The 22,684-nt window shown below is 31.9% G+C and overlaps 1 protein-coding gene across 2 annotated transcripts in view; it reads left to right on the top strand.

The window, feature by feature from the left end:
- LOC124534091 (RING finger protein nhl-1) overlaps positions 1 to 22,684 on the top strand; it is a 121,868-nt gene that overhangs the window by 75,281 nt on the left and 23,903 nt on the right. For both annotated transcript variants that reach the window (XM_047109758.1, XM_047109761.1), the window contains exon 4: positions 1,738 to 1,762. The gene's annotated coding sequence lies outside the window, so the exon portion shown is untranslated. The remainder of the gene's footprint in view (positions 1 to 1,737; positions 1,763 to 22,684) is intronic.

Below are 22,684 nucleotides of genomic sequence, written 5' to 3'. Positions count from 1 at the left end.
CGAATCAAAATGTTATGTTCAAGATATATTGTAGACTTATATATAATATTTGATAGATTTTCTCTTTTAATTTTGTAAATTTATTGATTAAATTTAAAATATTATAAAATAACATTTTTTTAATCTTGGGTTACCAAGTGGATTTAAGTAAAATTTAATATACACAAAGAATTCTTTTTTTTATATATTTTCATTTTTATAAAATATTCGGCACTCTATTTGGGTAATGTTCCTCATTTTTAATTCATAGATCAGTTATGGCAGATGAAAAACATAAGATATTAGACATAAGGCTTTTAACTATTAGGCGTGTTATACTGTATGTATATGTATTTAAATAACATAAATTTGTATTTTAAATGCTCTTAAGAATAACTACTTAGTTTCTTGCCCATTCTTTTCGGTAAAATCAACATTCCAAACCCGCTGGTAACTTTGCGTTACTATAGTTGGGTAAAATGACGATGCAAAAGTTGTGAAAGCATACTCGCATAAAGTATATATATATACATATTTATATTGATTTCTGACGTTGCTTTGTGACCTATCTGCGTAGGTACAACCCACTCATCAGATATTACCGTTAAAAAGCAAAATCTAAGTATCATTAATTGTATTTCAGTGAGGCACTGTAGCTACAGGCACAAATATATACACATATATTAGTTTCCAAGGGCCCATTGGTGATGTATATGATCTATGAGGTAGTAATCGGCGGTATTCCTTTAAAAATATGAGCAAAGCAGCGGAATAAGCCTGGTATATTATAGTACAGGTTCACGCCTCATGGACGATTCAACAGACCGAAAACTCCCCGCGTTAGAGTGACATTAAACATGGAAATTTAGTTACCAAGAGTGTAATATCACAGTATGTGAATTGATATTGTAGCGAAAAAGGCACCCTGAGCACTTAAAATCTGCTAAGCACAAAATAAATTGCTAAAAAGAATATATAATTCGGCGTTTTAGTCTCATTTATTCAAATTTAGAATCAAAATGTAACAAGAGATAACTTCAAAAATAAAGCTATGTATTTTGTAAGACCCAATAAATTAATTAAATTTTTGGGTCTCACAAAAAAAATAAAAATGTTTCATTCGATCGAACTAAAATATTTATTTATAAATTTTGACTTCATTATTTTACATCATATTAAATAACAGTTACAATTATAATCTATTCAAAAGTAAGGGTGACAAATCGTGAACGGTATTACAAGTGAATTATGAATGAATGAATTCTCTGCGTTTATAAATGGTTGATTTTTAATGAACCTCGAAATGAAAAAACCTTAAACTCTGTCAATACGAAAGGACTTTATGTTCCGGAAAATGAAGCGGCCCGGTCACGAATACAACAGAAGCATTAATAATCCCTACATCTTAGAGGATTAGGACATACAGTCAACATCAAAATTTGGTATTTAAATTTAAACATTCAACTGATCACTCATACATTTTTTTGAAGACGACTGTACCTATTTTCATATAGAGACACTAACAATGATCTTTTTAAAACCACATATTTCGTAATCTAAATCTATTAGGAAACAGTAAATTTCATACATGTCGACGTATTTTATATATTTTAAAGGTCATAAAATAAAAAATGGAACTGTTTTAGAAAGAATACTGTTTCAATTTTATTATGCAGGTTTATTTTATTTTAGAAAATAATAATAATTTTTTTTTTACAATCAATGAATATTAATTTTATTTAATTTCTTGTTTTACAGGCACATCTTAAACCTCAACGTCAAGGTAAGCAGTATTTTGATTACTGATAATGAACTGATATATTAAAAGCCTGTTAATATCCCACTGCTGGGCTAAAGCCTCCTATCCGTTTGAGGAGAAGGTTTGGAACATATTATATGCTGTTCCAATGAAGATTGGTTTAATGCACATGAAGCAGAATTCTGATGAAATTAGATACATGCAGGTTTCCTCACGATGTTCCTTCATCGCCGATCACGAGATGAATTATAAGCAGTAAATATTCAGTGCTGCTTGCCTGGGTTTGAACTCGTGATCATCGGTTAATATGCACGCGTTCTACCACTGGATCTTCTTAGCTCCATTTCCCGTGAAGAGCTTAAAATAATTAAAGCCTACTTGAATCACTACTTTAATATTAATAATCCTAAAAAAGAATGCATATAGCAGTATTACGCACCTGACCTAAATGCAAATAAAGTAAAATCATATGCAACAAAAATAAAAAATTCACAACGAAAATACGGAACAGACAAAATATTACAAAGAAAGTTTTCAAAATAAACGACGCACGTAAATGACTTCAAATGTATTCCAGCGATTGTATACAGACAGCGCAGACAAACGTACGAATTACTTACATTTAAATATATATAATATAATATAAAGATTGGACAACATCACATACAATACTCTGATCCCAATGTATGTGTTATGGAAAATCAGAAGTAGCGACGGCACCACAAACAACCAGACCCAAGACAACATAGAAAACTTATGAACGTTTTCATCGACTCGGCCGGAAATCGAACCCGGGACCTCGGAGTGGCGTACCCATTAAAACCGGTGTACACACTACTCGACCATGGAGGTCGTCATATACTCATTCTATCCTTGTTTTAAGAATTAGAAAGAAAAAAAAAAAATTAAATGTGAAACATAATACCTCTGACATAATTAGTGTTTCTCGACTTTATGAGCATGTATTATACACATGTATAAACCTTCCTGTATTATCATTATATCTATTTAAAAAACGCATCTAAACCCTAATCTAAGCATACACGGGGACAAATGGACAATGATGCATATTATTTTAGGTGGTATCAGATATCACTCATCAGGTTTTCTGCCGCCCAGCAGCAATACCTGGTATTGTTTAATTTACTGGTTTGGTTTAAAAGTGGAGTGATTCAGTGTAACTACAGACACAAGGCAAATAACATCTTAGTTCTTTTATAAATCCAAACACTTAGATGTAAATACATTTATGTATTTAACATAATAGGTTCACTCGGCACAATTGCAAGTTATAGCACCAATCCCCCTTAATTTTGTTAGATAACCCCGTTAAAACCCGGATTCTGACCACCGACCGCTCTCTTCTGTTTTTTTCTTTTTTTCCTCCTGTCTCATCACAATGTGTTCCGTCATCCAATTGGTCAGCCGAGCTAATTCCAGTTTCTTAACCTGCCAACCACGATGCAATAGTGTTACTAAATCAGAATGAAATTAATTAAAATCATCAGAGTTCCGAAGGTGCTATTGGCGATATATATAACATTTAACATTACGTGGGCATTTGCCAGACCTACCTGTCACAAAAAAAAATGTAGTGTCTTGTCTGACGTCTACACATCTTCGGAGTAATTTCGGAATATCTTCTTTTTATTTTGTGGCAGCAAAAGTCGTAATTATATTAACTTAATACTGTAATGGTTCAGTCGCTTTATGCTCACTGAGGATATAATTTATATAAAAAAACGAGCATTCTAAAATATTTATGTTCAATGGAAATGGTACACCGTGTCCGTATCGTAATGTTATGTAAATTTTATTCGTAATGGGAGTACTTATTTAATTCGGAAAAGAGAAAAATTGGTTCGAAAATAATAAATAAAAAAAGAAATTATTTTCGTAATTTATTAAATTAATGTATTGTTTCCTTTCGTTTTTCGATTATGGTATTTAAGAAATACGAATTCTCGACTTACTGAGGAAGACTTAAATTTACACGCCTCATCCTTTTAAACATTCTTCAATAATTTACGATATTTTATAAAACCAATAGTAGATGTTCATGTTAGCAAGTTCATACAAGTTACTGAGGTCCTATTACCAATATAAAACTTATGGTTTTTTTTTTTTATAAATTTTCCTCTACTTAATCCTTTAACAAATGTTATATGATATTAACATTTATAATTATAATTTGATTAAGTTTAATTAAATATATATATATATATATATATATATTTTTGGTCTTATTTATTTTTGGGACGTCAGTCCCATTGTACCCTTTTCGTTCGGTTTTGACATTATTTAAAATTAATTGCTATTAAGTAGAACTCCAGGAGCATTCTAGCAGATTCTGACGGAGGATCTGCTAGAATACTCTGAAAAAATTCAAGATTGAACGAACACATTTATAAACTACATAAAAGTACAAACTTTGTCTCATTCTGAGTCTTGTCACATTCCATCATCCGTTTTTAATAACTATACTTAATTCTGTTAATAAATTGAATTTCTTTCAACTTTGAAGTATGTATTGTGATACATTTGTGATTGATTAATATTTATTATTTCGTAAACACATATTGTATAATGTGATAATGCATGATGAGACTACCTGAAAATAATAGAACATTTGAAAAGATAATTTGATATAATTGTTTCATGTGACATTGTATCTACTGTTGATTATCCTACTGAAAATTAAATTAAATAAATTAATAAATATTAAAGGCTTGAAACGTCAATGTGATGTCGGATGATGTAGCTACAATCAAATGTATGCATTATTTAAATTTAATAAACCCAGTTTATTCATTCAAAGGTACTTACGTCTCATATAAAGCTGCGTTATACTGTCAGACGAACCATAATAAAAGATTTCTTGGACAAATAAAATTGACTGCAATACAATTTTGCACGAAATCGTAAAATTCACATTCATTGCGTTCATCTACTTGGTTATATGAATTTAAATGACTCAATAAAGTTATACAGCTATTTAAACCGACTTCAAATAAAGAAGTTAATTTTCATATCGTATGAGTATGCCCGGACAGATTTTAGGTGCAGAACCAATGGCTTACGTGCTTAAGAAACCAACAACTTTTTCAGACAATAATCGGTTTTGAATCCAGGGCATTATATACACGGCCTATTTAGCCACTGGATCGACAAGATGGTCTTACTAACTAATAGGTTTTTTTTTCTAAGAATATATATTATGTGTAAAAATAATAGTTGTTATTACATGGTACGGTATACTTTGACAAGGTTTTAAAGAACAGCCCAATTTCTTGGAACAAGTATTCCATTTTTTTGATGTATAAATCTATATCGTTGTTATATTTTTTGACAATATGTATTTACTTTTATGTACACAGTATGACGTTTGTAAAATTGTAATAAATACATGAGAGATGGGAATATTTATATCGCTCGCGTTTGGAGATCAGATGTGAATGGATCCAGTGGAACGTGACATGCTGATACAAACCAAACCGCGTTCAACTTTAATAGGATTCAGAACAATTTCCCAAAAAATATATTTTATACAAATAGTTTATTATTGAATTTTCGACTAATAGAATATTAAGTACAATATAGTGCTGTTTAAAGATACTCCAGATGTATTCTATTTTTTGCCCAAGATTTCTTTCACATTACACAAACCAATTAAGCATTGATTTGGAAGTCCATAGCTATTAAGATCATATTTCCTAGTTTACATTGTTACAGGACCTCTTTGATATATAGAACATACTAGCTGTCATAGCTTTGTTCACCACCCGCAGGTTCAAGCTTGCTTTTCACCAAATTTCATCAAATTTCGTTCAGCGGTTTCATCGTGAAAGAACAATAGACAGACAGACAGATTCACTTTCACTTTTATAATATTAGTATAGATTGTATGAAAAAAAAATACATGAAACTTAAAAATGGCGCTACATTTGAAGACGCCATCTTTAGTTAATCTTCGGGTTTGCTCGATTGTGTCCTCAAGTATTTTCCAGTCGACCTATTGGGCACATGTGTTCATATATAATGTAAATCAATGTATTTACTTCATAGGATATATTTAATGATGTAAATTGCTTCGTAACTTTGCTTGATTTACAAGTAGAGTTCTCGCAGAAGTCATGTAGTTACGGCTATTTTAGTTTTGAAAGAAACTTGAGCGCATCTCATTGGACTAAATTATTATAATATCAATTTAAGATTTATTCAGAACTCCCGTTAATTTCGTAAGATTATTGACAAGAGCGTCGAATTTATAACTTATTGACACTAATTTGTTTTTTGTTTAATTATAATTTAAATTAGCTGTTAAGTTTATCTAGTTTAATTAAAAATATATTATAAGGAGAATTAGTGTGACTTTCCGTACGTCACGCGTCAAGTTGACAGGTGGATGAAAATTCTTTCTCTTTTTGGCGGGAGGTGGCGCGAAATACGGTTAGGTGTATCATTGTTTTACTGTTTTTTCTAGAAATAATAAATAAATATATTATTTATAAAAAACAAATATTAGAAAACCTGAAATTGGTCGAAGTATTTTGTTGTTAATGATTCTTATCTTATATCCTTGCAATAAATTTGTTATAAAAGTAATTTTGTTTTGTTTATAATATATATTTTCTACGTGTCATTCTAACATAGACAACGATAAATAACAATTTCGAAAAAAATTGTGAGTGAAGATCGTATAATGAACATGATTCTTTTTACTTTACTTTTTTTTATTTACGTTACATAGATAATAGATAAGATAATTATTATATTACATAGATAATAGATATTGGTGCTGTAAAAAAATTTAAACATCATTTGCATCAGAGTCAGAGTTCTGTCTTTATTTACACTCACTCAAACTTCAAACCAGCCTAAAACAAAACTAGTTTGATGGTAGAATATGCAATAAGTGGCAAAAATACATAACACCAGTGCATAAAGTTTATCTTAAATTAACAAAAAAAAAACTAATAATTGCGTTATAAATCAACTATATTTTAGTCCAATTCATTCCTTGGAAATGACTAACGCATTAAATTAATTTACAAAATTTGCCCTACATGTGCTATAGAGATTTACACATTGAACTTAAATGAACCACTCAACCATTTAGATTTTAATTAAGTATATTTAATTGCTATGCCATGTTGGCGTGACTTTATTTAACGCGAGAAATATTCTTTATATTAAGCTTTGAACGTTACAAGGAGACAGGAAATTGACGTGGGAATCACGGTTCCCCTGGATGTGACGAGATTTTTCATTCAAAAGCATTATAGTATATTCGCATATAATATGATACCGGGAAATATACTCAATTTACCATTTACAAAATTTCGAAAGATTAAGACTAAATAAATAAATAAAATTTTAACAAAAAGAAAAACCGACTTGAAACAAAACACTATTTTAAAACAAATAAAAATGCACTAAAAAGTATTAAAAATAATTGCATATTTAACATATTTTTGAGAGTCCTCCTAGGTAAAATGAAATGAAAAATATTAGACTACTTAAAAGTTGATTTACGATTATATAATGTAGTTATAATTATTGTTATATTTGGAGCCGGTGTGAGAAAGAAACGCTCTTAGGTTCGGGTTCCATCTCAGGACACTAATTTTTAATAATAAATAATAATAATAAATATGAGACAACATCACATACATTACTCTGATTCCAATGTAAGTAGCTGAAGCACTTGTGTTATGGAAATCAGAAGTAACGACGGTACCACAAACACTCAGACCCAAGACAACATAGAAAACTTATGGTAATCTACATCGACTCGGCCGGGAATCGAGTCCGGGACCTTAGAGTGGCGTACCCATGAAAACCGGTGTACACACCACTCGACCATGGAAGTCGTCATTACATCACATCAATTACTTTAAAGAACAGCATTTGGAATCTGTTTATTTGTAAAGAGCAACTTTGCGAGTTTCTTGCCGATTCTTCTCACTAGAAGCTGCTTTCCGAAACGATGGTAGTATTTGATTATCGATGATTCAAAAACATTTCATTGTGATGTATTCTTGAATAAATTTAATTTGATTTGATTGTTTAATAAAATTTCGAACAGCTTAGTAGTCAATAGTAGTAATAGTCGTATTTGAAACACTCAACACTCTAGTCACATTTAATGTATAATTACAGATTATATAAACAGACACTTACAGATTCACTTTTATTTCTGATACCAATCCAACCAGTGATCTTTTAAAAATATTATAAGTCCTTTCAATACTGGTGTGTGTAAAAATACAAGCTAACACTTCATAAATTCGTTTAAATAATAATCAAATGATACGGAAACACCATAAAACGGTAAAAATAATAGCTATTATATACATATTTTCCGATGAATGTCAGAATAAAAAATGTTTTTTTTTTTTTATATAAACCATAGTGACTTACGTCACGTGAATTGGTCCGAGAACGTCAAACTTTTAAAATGTGAAGCATATGATATGCAGCATAATAACCTAGCTAGTGAAGAACGAAGAAGCTTAAAGTAATATGTACTTAGAAATAATTAAACAATAGAAAATCACGAAAAAATAAAATGAAGGTCATCACTTTGCAACAGTCATTCACATTTATTTCTGTTAATAAAATGTACCGCTTACATCTTTGGCAAAAATAAAGTTTTAAAAAATGTTGTTTATATGACGTCCTACCGAATTAAAACGCCAATTCTATGCCAAAGATCGGATTCGAGATTTAAAAAATACTGAACGATAAATTCGAAATACAAAAACACCAACTAGATGGTAAGCTGAGTCATAATTGTAGATTTAGAATATATACGAAAGAATGTTTCACAATATTTAAAGATTTTGCCGTTAATTCGTTTTTCCTGTTCTGGATTTAATGTAATTCAAGTTTGCCTTCAAGATGTATAAGGACAAATGTCTACGAAAGCGTACTTACCATTAGCAAGTAAGGTCCATGAGCTGGTAGATAGGCTATCTGTCATCTTTTTATAGCTCAATCTAACGGACACAAAGAGATTTGTTTCTACGTATAGTTTACTAACTGTACCCGCGACGTTGTTTGTACACGTTTGAATTTAACAAAAAATAAAAATTTGGTCTCAGTTACTCCTTATTATATTAGTTATCTGCCAGTTAAAGACCCGTCAAAATCGGTCCAGAAATTAGCAGGAATAAACAGACAGACAGACAAAAATTGTAAAAAATGTTATTTTGGTATATGCATCGTGTACACATATGCATTAAGTAAAAAAAAATTAAAAATTTGATATTACTTCCTCAAATTTATTATAAGTATAGATGGATATAGATAATAAATTGTATTGACTATTTAATTTATGTGTGTATATGGAATTGGAATAAATTCTCTTTTTAAAATTTGGATTTAAACAAGCTTCCACGTATTGATCATACCGGAATTAGTTATTCAAATTAATTATTATTATTCAAAATTTTAAGTAGTAGTTGCCAAATGATCGTAGTCTTATTATCTTCACCGAGCACAAGATCATCATACGTAATTATATAAACCACCATTAACAGAAAGAAATACAAAACTCTAAGATCAAAGGACAAAAACAAGAGCTTAGATGAACTATGTGCACTTATATCAAAAGGAATTTCAGAATTATAGACAAACAAATTCATCAAATTTCTACGACATTTATCACATCCAGATTTATACATCTATGTGACATCTCATGAAATTCATGAATATTGATGAAAATTTACAAAGAACCAAGACCTTGTCATTTGCACCTGTGACTCTTAACATACTTAATATAAAGACGAAAATCGGACAAACATCAACTGGAGGCAGATCGTTCGCGGTTAGACAAAGTAACAGAGAGTCGATTGTATACATTAGTGTATGATGTTTTGATTTACATTTCTATCATATTCCTATGAATATTGTATTTTATCTGATATAGGAATGTAACTAGGTTACCCGTCTCCTTCGATATCATATTATTAAAATAACATTTGCTATGAATCAATAACAATATACTTAATAATGTTACATTTTAATGTTCATTTCTCTCATAAACTGCAACAACGCCAAAACTCTTCTTTCACGGTCAATACATAAAAACACAAAGAATTAAAATGTGACAAGACTGTCGTTTATGATGATCTTCAAAACGAGTTTCACTAGGGAATAGCGCTGTGTCCCCAAAGATATACCTATACTATGACGTGACCCGCCATGTGACCTCTACGCCATAATGACAAATATCATAAAGCTCAATTATATCTTCAGTTCCCTCGTGCGAGTAAAAGTAATTTCCCACTGCTGGGCTAAGGCATCCTCTCTCATTAAGGAGATGATTTGGAAAATATTCCACCACGATGTTCAAATGCGGGTTGGTGGAATGCATATGTGGCACAATTTTGATGAAATTAGACACATGCAGGTTTCCTGTTAACAATGTTTTTTTTTCACCGCCGAGCACGAGATGAATTATAAATACAAATTAGGGACATACATAACGTGGTGGTTGCCTGGGTTGCACTGGGTTGTTGCTGGGTTAAGATACACGTTCTTACCTCTGGTCCATCTCAGCGTATGAGTGGCGCATACACAAGTCACATCGTTGTTTTATATTATTAAAATAATACGAAACAAGAGAAGACCCTCTTTCCTAATGAGAAGCAGAATGCAACTAAAAACAGTAGTCACAGGTAGGTTTCCTAACGATGTTAGGTTAAGATTTGTGTGGTCTCACCACTAAGGTATCTTAGCTCATTTATTATATTAATCTACTGATTTTTCTGCTGTTGTCTAGACATATCTGTCAAACATACCTCAGACACATTTCTTTTTAAAATTGGGACAACTATTTTCATTCAGCGGACACTTACTACGTAAACATCATTTACAAGAGATTCCGGTCAAGGAGAGTCGTAAATAATTGACACAAATGCACAGTTCTGTCAAGGAATGTTTATGGAGTTGAAAACAAATTTTATTAATGACTCCTTTTTACCAATAATTTAATACAAATGTCAATCAATAATATGAATAAAATGTCAATACATGCTAATGGATTTCGGTTTTGCGTGCAGATTGGTGATGTTGTTTATGAAGACTTTTAAAAGCTGACATATATAAAATAGTTTATTATCTTATTTAATAGAGGAGATCGCTTTGGTTTTCAGGGGATACAGGAGACTCCTAGATTTGTGCGGATAATAATATTTGCGAGCGCTTGTAGAGTAGCGTCATAACCTAAAAATCCTGTGTCCCGTCTGTATCCTTAAAACAATGGGTATTGGTTGTTTTTAGTTTAATTCCTAATAATAGGCGAGAAGTCCATATATATCCATCCCACTCTAATGCACCCTTTTTGAGAAGTGCTTTCTCCTCTCCCCTCAACCCTCTCTTTAAAGAAATATTCTGAATTGCATTTTTCAGATTTTAAAAAAAGGTTGATAAGAACTTGGCCATATTTCAAGTCCTGGCCCCATAATGAAAGTTACGGAAGAACGGAAGGTTGATTATTCAGCTTATGGGACTTGTTCTGCCATGTTCGCTGTGTTTAATTATACCCTTAATAGGATTGGAGGTCTTTGCGCATTGGAATATAAACAAGCCACTTATTTTTACAATTACCATAATTAATTGGAGGAACGAATCTGGCAGTTTCAAAGACCAATGACAAATGTATATTTGTCTCGACTTGCAATAATATGCGAATTCTTGAATCGACAGATAAATAGAAATAGTTCTTCTAGAGCACAATTTTGATATAAAATATCTGCAGGCTGTCGCATTCAGCAGTTGCTATCAATATATGAAACATTTATTTGAACCGATGTTTTGATCAAAGCTGATAGGAATGGCATCATGGGACAGCATAGCAATAGGATACGTAATAAGCGATTCGAAAGTGTATGGTATTTTATTTTAAGTATAAAAGATTTTAAAGCTATCTTTTGTTTTTAAAATCTTTAACAATTTTATGCAACAATAAACATATTCTTTTAATCAATAAATATTATGTTTAAATGTAATGCGAAAGCTCTTATATCAATAAGCATAAGGACTATTTTAGAAAGAAACTTTACTGTACTAATAAATAAACCAGTACATGGAATGCATTTTTATTATTTGTTTAATTTTGTTGATCAAAATCAATTTACAATAAATTGTTGCTAGAATTTTTTCTATAATTTCACTCGGCAACAATCTTGTATTGATTTCAGAGCCAAAAAAAATAGCGTTCTGAAATCTGAATACACAAAATAAAAGTTTAAATCTTATTTCATGTTTAGTAATTTTCTTAAAAACTGTATTAGAGTCCCTTCAGATGGAATGTTTGTGTATTTATTTCTTTGTCTCAAATGGTTCGAATCCGTCCTGAAATAAAGAAAAATGTCATGACACACCAAAATACTTGGTACTCGGCAAACAGCCAATTTGCATACTAAAGACGTACGATACGCATATAACTGTCAACGAATGCAATATCATTACTAAAAATGATAAATAACAATAATTTAACAAAACAGGAACAATAAACTTTGAAAGAAGTAAAAACAAAGACAAGACATCTTGGAACAGAAATTCTAATTTGAACGATCTCGTATACTATAGATCAATGGGAATATGTAAGATTTATCTTGAAAATCCTACCTCCGAGCTATATAGAATTATGTATAATATAGGTAAACATAATATAAATAAGCGTCACTAGATAACATGGTATAATAATTGTAAGGATAAAAATGTTTGTAAAATCTACTAGAACAACAAAGTGACCTAAGTGACTCAGCTCTTGAAATGAGAATTTAAAAAAAATACTAAATTAAAATTTCGAATTCACTCTACCAGCCGATGGAAGCCAAACAACTTCTATATAGATCTTTAAAAGCAATAATTTTGCAAATTTAAGTACCGTTACGTCGCCAAAGCAGCAAATAATCGACGTGACAATTGCCGCACATGGTAGAATCATTAATCATTCTGTACATCGCCAATGTACCTCCAACCTTGGTTGCACTCACCCTTCAAACTAGAACAAACCAATACAAATTATTGCTGTCAAGTATGAAAACTAATGAACTGCTACTGGGACCAGCTAACACGAAGTCTATCACCAAATATCAGGAACCAAGTCAATATTTGGTGCCAAGACATCGATAAACATTTTTGTTAGATACAAAATATTATACGTCAAAAACAATACAATCATGAAATGACGCATTTACATTGTGCATAATTAATAAATTCAACAGATATTGTTTTATTTACAGAACTAATAGGTTATCAATATTAACACATAAAATATACAGATTGTTACTAATTTAACAAATAGTCCTGATTGAATCTCACTTTTTATATGACCATACGTAAACGGAAGTGCAAATGGATCTGATGGTACGTGGTCACCATCGCCCATTGACAATGACGCTGCAAGAAATATTAGCCATTCTCTAAATTGCCAACATACCAATAACGCTAAAAACTAAGTCCCTTTGTCAATTATAATCCCTTGTGTCTGTAGTAGCACTGACTCATTCACGTCTCATACCAGAACACAACAGCTCTAATGCCTACCCAGTCGGGCTTGTTCAAAGCCCTACTAACAAGTATCAATGAGATTTAAAAATCAAATCAAATCAAATCAAGTTAAGTCATAACTTTTTATTTTTGGAATTTATGTTCGAATTGCCTTCAATCCTAGTATTCGTATTTTGTTAATCTAAATAAAAAAAGATAATATATATTTTATACTTATGTAATGTATATACAATAAATCACAACATTCATCGATGCCACTACATTGAGATGGAGTGCCCAAAATACTGGCAACATTTTCACTTTGTATGGCCAAACCGAGACGTCAGCCAAGTACTCGGAGATCTTGAGCTGCAGAGAAAAATATCGGCGATTTTACTGCAATGATTTTTACATGTTATAAGCGCGACATCAGCGAAGTATCTCATTGTCAGAAACTTTTACCTTCAAGTTCATAGTGCACCGAAATTTCCTAAAGTATTAATACATTTTATTTTAAAAAACAGTAAAAAGCGACCGTCGTTCATAAACATTGGCCTTAAAAGAAACGAACCTTACCCAACATCGCCAATGTTCCACCAATCTTGGCCGTAGTTTTATTAAATCATCCTCCAAATCGAAACACAATTATAGTGATGTGATGTGATGTCTCGTACGTTTGCTGCGTAAAAAAAACATTCGTAGATAATGTCGAAATATCGAGCTTCACCGAACATAACTAAAAAACAGGGTAAATATCCCGAAATCAATAACTTTAATAATAGAAATAAACATGTTAATTTCAAATCTTACAATTATAGTGAGTATTGCTGTTTGAAAATAGAACATCTGATGGGACTTGCACGAAAGTACTAAACAATTATGATGATAATAATACTAAAATAATGTTATGAAAATATCAATGAAACTTTTCGAAGAGAAATGTCCCTTGGTGAAACTTTGGGGTAAGAGCGACTCTTAAACTGTGATGTGTCTCACCGAATTTCCGCCTTCGCATCCCTGGTGTATGCTTATAATACTGGTGCTATAAATTAATACGCACTCTTTGTTTCCGAAACGTTTTTTTACGAGGATTACAGAGAGTAGAATGGCAGGTATATCTTTATGTGACATAAAGACAAAGCATTATGCACCCGCTTTTACCTTCTCTTTCTCTTTCTATCTGTCTCTTTCTGTTGCACACAATATTATATTGTACATAAATATTTAAAAAAGTTTTTTTGTTATTGTTGTCACTGTGATTTAATTAATCTATTTTAAAGTGTTTGTTAGATAATCTATATGTACTCGTATACTAATACAATATGTATAATGTAAATGTGAAAGTAATTCTGTCTATCTGTCTATCTGTCGCCCTTTCACGAACAAACCAACGAACTGAATTTGATGAAAATTCGATATGAGCATTTAGAGTCTTAGGAACGACATAGGCTACTTTTTTGCCTAACACGTGACAACAAACAAAAAACGCGAGCCAAATCGGAATCCACGTGATTCAATCGGGTGTCCCAAGACAATTTTATATTTTACTTCCTATTCCGTTTCTATAGAAAGTAATATTGTAAACGATAATGATTTTGATATTTCAACTACATTATGTTAGAAAAAAGTACAAAGAATTTTACTTTCCACTTTGTTACAAGAACAATTTGTTCAACTTTTATACCATTATATTCATACTTCGTTAGTCGGTCTTTGTTCGGTAATTACCATATATTTGGAGTTTCTTTGTGCCGTACGGAGTTTCCCAAAGTTTCGAGTTCCAATCGGGTAATAAATTTTCTACGAAACATGTGGATTGATTAATTTTATTCGTCACGCGTCAGACTTTCGAAGGAATCAGATTATATTGTTACTAGATTTAATTTTACAGTAATAATTGACTCAAGGGAATCATTTATATAAGACATATGACGACCTCCGTGGTCGAGTTGTGTACACACACTTTTTTTGGCTTTTGGTTTTTATGGCTTCGATTTCCTGGATGCGATTCCTGGCCGGAACTCTTTAGTATTTTTTTTCTCAGAGTCCATTAGGGAGCTAAATACAATACGACCTGAAATATTTAAAACGTAAGCCAACGTTAAGGCGTGACCGACTTTAAGATCTTACCGATGTACTTTAGGATGTGCACTACAAACTTTTAGACGCCGGATGCTACTAGGATTTACAACAAAGTTTTTTTTTTTTTTAATTTCTCAAATCAGGGCTTTGATCCAGAACAATGGGATCTGCAGACTTATCTTATAATCTAATCAATAGACCGTCCATAAATCATCTGTTTACATACATTTTAGTCAATAAAATTTCGTAACTTTGACTTACCTATTAAAAAAAATAATTTAAATGAAAGTAAAGTCGTTAAAAAAAAAAAAATTTAAAGGTCGTGACTGAAAAACATTGCGAAATACATAACTCAATACAAGGTTTCATTAAATGCGTAGACATAGTCGGTATTTGTTGATTTCTAGGTTATATAAAAAATGTACTAAAATTAAAATAAACTTTATTCAAGTAGGCTTTTACAAGCACTTTTGAATCGTCATTTTACAATTAAGTGAAGCTACCACCGGTTTGGAAAGTAGATTCTACCTCGTAAAACCGGCAAGAAATACAGTAGTTACTCTTTTTTTCAACAATTAAAAAGTACAAAGTCATGTTAGTTAATACAATTATTTAAATTAATATATCCTGCTTGGAAGTCATCAGGTATTAACTCCACGCTTTTTTATCATCTATAAAAACTTGTATCGTACTCTTACTACGTACTCTGTAATTAAAATGGTGGAATAGAGTCTACTAATGAGTATTTTGCCGGGTATTTATTATTGGTAGAATCTACTTTTATGTTTAATTCAACGCTGTAACATGGTGATACAAATGTGCTTCTGTGATACAACATTCGATTTCGCAAACAATATTTCGATTTCGATCCGTATAATATCAGCTGGGTAAGATATAGCAGACCTAAAATACCGTTCGATATTCAAATCCATTCCGGTTCTTCCCGTTCTTATTTATTTAACATACTAGCTGTGCCCGCGGTCTTGTACGCGCTTGAATTATTATTGTAGCCTAAGTTACTCCCTATTATATCAGTTATCTGCCAGTGAAAGTCAAAGTCGATCCAGCCGTTCTAGAGATTAGCCGGAACAAACAGACACAAACAGACCGACAAAAATTCTAAAAAATGTTATATTGGTGTATGTACCCTCTATAAATACATATGCATTGATTAAAAAAGGGCTATTTTAATATTACAAACAGACACTCCAATTTTATTATATGTATAGATTAAATCAATTAATTACAAATGAACAACATATTTTAAATGACATAATTCGATTTGATAAGATTAAAATCTTTTGAAACGATGAATAAACTCTTCGTAATCTTCGTTTTTAATCAACCGCCGTCCATAAAGGATGTTTGTTCCTTTCAGAGGCGATTCTGAAAAGATGCCAAGGTTGAGGACATTAAATATTTCAGGAGCGCCTCTTGAAGTGTGTTTATTTAATTTATACTCAGAGGCCACTTTAATGGACAATTTTGTGGTTTCCGTTCTTGACAACCTTACGAAAAATGCGTATGATGATTGTTGTAAAGTAAAGTAACAGCCTGTAAATTTCCCACTGCTGAGATAAGGTCTCATCTTCCATTAACGAGAGGGTTTGGAACATATTCCACCACGCTGTTCCAATGCGGGTTTATGTAATGCACATGGGGCAGAATTTCAATGAAATTAGACACGTGCAGGTTTCCTCACGATGTTTCCTTCACCGCCGAGCACGAGATGAATTATAAACACAAATTAAGCACATATATACAATAGTGGTGCTTGCCTGGGTTTTAACCCGCAATCTCAGCTCCGTATGATGATTTTAGGACTTCTCAAATTGCTGTTTCAATTGTACGTTAATGTATAAGAAAGTAGAGTCTTATATATGACAGTGAAATGAATAAAAAATAAATATTTGTGTATTTTGCAACTATTGACTCGATAAAAGAAATTTAATTTTATTTATACTATTTACTTTTGAGAAAAACTTAGAAGAAAATACCATATTCCTAATCTGATTTTCATTAAATTATTTGTGTTTTTATTTTAATCAAATATATAATATGTCAAAGTAATAATCCATACGAACTCATTTGCAGTACAGTTTATAAGCTTCGCTATAGAGGAATGTAGTTTAAATTCATTGAATACAATTTCTAATAATAACTAGCGACGATTATCGTATGTAATGCACATTACTGAAATGTTAACACGCATCTATGGTATTCAATTTTGTTACAATAATTTACCAAGTTTTCACGGCAATGTTTATATCTTTTAAAAATATTTTCCTTTCACTATTTATCTGGCAATTCAAAAATGTGTACACTGATTTTAATAATACAATAGTACAAAAGTAGATTATATTCTCAGTTTTTTTTTATGGAATGGGTTGGCGGTCGAGCATATGGGCCACCCGATGGTAAGTGGTCACCATCACCCATAGACAATGACGCTGTAAGAAATATTAACTATTCCTTACATCGTCAATGCGCCACCAACCTTGGGAACTAAGATGCAATGTCCCTTGTGCTTGTAGTTACACTGGCTCACTCACCCTTCAAACCGGAACACAACAATACTACGTACTGTTGTTTAGCGGTAGAATATCTGATGAGTGGGTGGTACCTACCCAGGCGGGCTTGCATAGAGCCCTGCCACCCAGGAAATCAGTGTCACAATTACTTAAATAAGAACACAGCATACACGAAAAGAAAACAAATCAAAATCTTAACCTAATGTAGCTTCTTAATTTAAAAAAAAAAAGAAATGTCATCAAAGAAAAATCATAAATAACTCAGAAACTATACATGTTTTCTATTCCAGTAGTATTATTATATGGATCTGAATTGTAAAACGCTGATACAAATACTACCAAAATATAGTCGTGTAACTATACGCGGTGAAACAAGTTACACGTTATTTTTCGTATAGTAAATAATATAATAAATAATGAATAAATATGAGACAACATCACATACATTACTCTGGTCCAATGTAAGTAGCTAAAGTACTTGTGTTATGGAAAATCAGAAGTAACGACGGTACCACAAACACCCAGATCCAAGACAACATAGAAAAGTAATGATAATCTACATCGACTCAGCCGGGAATCGAACTCAGAACCTCGGAATGTACCGGTGTACACACCACTCGACCACGGAGGTCGTGGAGTAGAAGGAAATGAAATAAGGGAAGCGAATTACTCAAAAGTAAAACCAGACTTGTTTTAATAGTAGGGGCTTCCCTGCTGATCAACGTTTAGACAACCAATAAGTTTTCTTAAAAACCTTTTCGTTGGGCGAGTTAAGATCGTCATAATACTATTTGCAAACAGGGAAAGTGGGTTCTGTACAGTTTAATATGTTTAAACTAATTTCATATATTAGTAAAATGGACTTTCAAATATGTCTTATATTATTTAGGTTACCTACAAGAATCTAGTAATAAATAAGTAAATGTACCATTAATTAAGTCTTGAAATAATGCTATTCGGTCTTGGTCAAAGGTTGACCTTCAAATTGACCTCGTTGGTCAGTCGATAGTAGTAGTCGACTAACAGCGGTCGATACATCCGTTTCACCGAGCAGTTTTTAAAAAGTAAAATAGTCCACACATAACATCGCAGTCAATACATATCTTAAATATTTGACTAGGCTTTTATACAAACGTCTAAAGTTCTGAATCAGGCAGGAAGCCTTCCAAACAGTGAGCAAACAGCGATGAAATTGTACAGTAATGAGGTGAGAAACGACCTAACTAAACACAGCAAGTGTTTGCCTGCATGGTTTGTATAGAACTAACTAGAGATGTAAACAAAATAACGTTTTCGTTGTAGATTTATTACTGGAAAGTCCAAGAATAGTTCGTATATCAAATAAAGGTTTCAGTTAATCTGGTAAGACTTTTTTTTTATTTAAAGTTATTTTATTATGTTTGGCAAAAGGAACTATAAATATTCTAGTTAAGGGTGACGCTCTCAAGCGTCTCTCCTTTTTTGAGGAGAAAGTTTTGGAACCTATTCTACCACTCCGTTCCAATGCACGTTGATGGCTTTTGTTAAATATTTATCTCAAAAGTCTTTATTGTAGTCCAAAATTATAATCTGTATTTTAATCTGAAGAAGCCTTTACAAGTAGCATTAAATATATACGTATAGAGTAGTTACTTATTAGTTACTCTTTTCATAGCCGTGTTTCATGCCATGTACGTGTACATCACGTACAATTCATTTTTTTGTTTAGTAATGATATTTATATACAAACTGGGATTTTTACCGTTTTCTTGTTCTCAAACAGAACTGAAGACCAGTACAATAGTAGGATGTATGATATTTTGCTAGATATATAAAAAATGTAAAACGAGATAACACACTGACACTTCACTGACGCTCTCACTCTCACTGAAATTTCACTCTTAATACTAAAAGTGTTAAAGTTTAACCTTTGTCGTTCAATAATTTTTAAAAAAAGAACTATTTAAGATTTAATTTGAGCGAAACAAAAAATATCTGCAATAGAATATATTAAAACGACGACAAAACATTTTTTGTATCTAGTAACATTATACGGCGTTTCGGATACACATAATGTAATAATTATTACATCCGCGGCTTAGTCGGGTAATTTATGTCCCATTTCGTACTGTTTCCGTAAAGCCTTAAACAGGTAAATGATACTAGGGGAAATTTGGAATATCATTTCCCAGGCGACTCGCTGTAACCGAACGTACTTTGAGACGTAATTCCAAACCTTTATTTCCTTAATGATGTTAGACAGTCATTCAAATATTAACATTGAAATACAGTGTTACAGCATAACAATTTATAGCTGTGTTCGATAAGGAAATCCGTCTAAAGATATTATCGGTAGCGATATGGAGGACATTAGTGTTTAATGATAATACAGTACCCTATTTAGTTCCTTAATCTCAAACAATGGGGTGGCATTCCGCCACGACCTGAGTGAAATCAGGAGCCATCAGATATATTATGTTTTAGAGGCATTGTTATCATTGTCTTTTGTTTTCTAGGCTCCGAAAAGTGTCAAAAGTTTTATTCGCATTTGTTATTTCCATTGTGCATGTACATCTAGCTCACGCATCCCAAGTATCGCTGCTTGGCGTTAAAGTACCTGATGAGTAAATACCAACTTAGATGAGTTAGTACAACCCACTATTAAGTAAATATAAATAGTATATGAATATAGGTTTTCTTCCAAATATTGGAGGACAGTTTTAGGTTTATTATCTTACTATGTGTAGATCCAATGGAATTTTGTGGACTTACTACTATACGATGTTACTTTTAAACGTCAAACAATATCTGAAGAAAATATTTAAAGAAATTTTCGTAGGTAGGTTTTATATTTATATTTTATTATTCAGCGAAAGTAAAGAAAAGGCGTTAAAAGCCTATATTTTCTTTATCGTCTGTTCTTGTAATGTGTGAAAGAGATGGTTATTAATGAATAGCTAAGTGAGAATGAAATGCATGACCCTGTCAACGATAATCGAAATTATTTTGTCGACGTTAACATTGACTAATGTTTGGTGAATAGGATCGTTTTTATCGACGAACAATTATTGAAAAATATATCGCACATGAGCCGAGTTGACAAAGTGGTTAGAACGTGTGCATCTTAACCGATGATAACAGGTTTAAACCCTATACCGAAGGGTGAGTGAGCCAGTGTAACTACAGGCATAAGGTACATGACATCTTAGTTCCCAAGGTTGGGCACATTGATGATGTAAGGAATAGTTAATATTTCTTACAGAGTCCTTGTCTATGGGTGATGGTGACCACTTACCATCAGGTGGCCCATATGCTCGCCCGCCAAGCTATACCAAAAAAATAATAAAGCCTAAAAACAATATTCTAAACTAAACACTACACGTAAAACTGTTTGCCAATAGACAAAAAGGCCTCCTCAAATATTTTTCATTCTGAGCCACTTTATTCCTCATCACTCTTGCTCAGGCTCCCATTCTTTGATATCATCATCCCATCTTTTTCTTGTTTATCTCATTTCCTGTTACCCTCCCTGGGATACCATCTTTTCAATTTGTACTTCATCTCTTACCATGTACCCACTAATAAAATTAATAATATACTAGACACGCGGCAGCGTGTCAGACCAAGTTCAAATAATAGAACTGGCGAGCAGCACTGTAATATTACACGAACCATTTGGAGCCACTTTTGACCTCATAACTCTTATAATTTCGTAGCTTTGCGTTTTATTTATATATGTCGCTTTTCATTAATAAATTTGCCTTTGAAGTATAAATTCTCGATGCGCAACGAGAGTGCAACGTTTTTATATAGAAAGTGAATGACGCAAAATCCTTTAATGTTTGACACGTGTATTTAGTTGGAAGCGCTTAATACGTTATTATTATTTATTTACCTAATTTTATGTACCTATTCATTTATATGACTGCCTCTTTGCCTCTTAAGTGTAGTGATGATATGGTCCCCTAAAATTCCGAATTCTTGGGTTTGAAACCCAAGTGCTTCCGATAGAAAAGTAATTAAGCTTTTCATCGAAAAAATCACTGACACAACCGAGAATTTTGAAAATCAGAAAGGAACTCGTTATAAAAAAATATTGGAATAATGATTAATCATGTATTTCCACACATACTTTACTTTTAATATGAGCTGTGATTTGGCGAGTCGGTGAGATCGGTCGTTGTGACCGAAATCGGCCGGACGATATCATCTCTTCATATTTTATCATGAATAATTTTATTAATTTCAAATATTACATACAAAAATATGGTAATACTAAATTTCTTTTAAGTTCCCCTCGGTAAACAAACAGAGACTACATTGAAACCATGCTTAGTTTGAGCTTGTAGAATAACAATTTTAGAGTACTTGCAATACCGACTGCTATAAATTATACAGATATTGATATGACATATGATATATGAGATACTGATGCAGATTTACAAGACTTTCTATCTCTTTCTTCCATCGGTAAACTACACATGTTATGCCTTATGGTAAATATTATTTTGTTATTTAGCACAAATAATATTTTCATTTTCCGTATATTTTGTAATCAGTTCTCTGATAAAGGTTACTTGGAAGAGATGGATATCTTACCGATGAACCTTTATAAACTCGGACGATTTTAGTCTTAGTTTTTGAATTGTAACAAAGTATATATAAATTTCAACAACTATTGACCTTTTTCTTTTGTGCAATCGAATAAAGAATTCGTTCGTAGAACCGCACGTGGTCACATACCCGTGCAGATCAAAGCAGGAACTATTCGTGACGTTTCTCTTCATCCCGATTACTATTTATATTTAAGTCATTGGCATTTATCGAAAATGACAGTGGGTTATTTATT

The sequence above is a fragment of the Vanessa cardui genome, chromosome 12 (assembly GCF_905220365.1).
Source record: "Vanessa cardui chromosome 12, ilVanCard2.1, whole genome shotgun sequence".
Lineage (NCBI taxonomy): Eukaryota > Metazoa > Arthropoda > Insecta > Lepidoptera > Nymphalidae > Vanessa > Vanessa cardui.
Note: the sequence above shows the minus strand (reverse complement) of the source record. Positions and strands in the feature narration are given on the sequence as shown.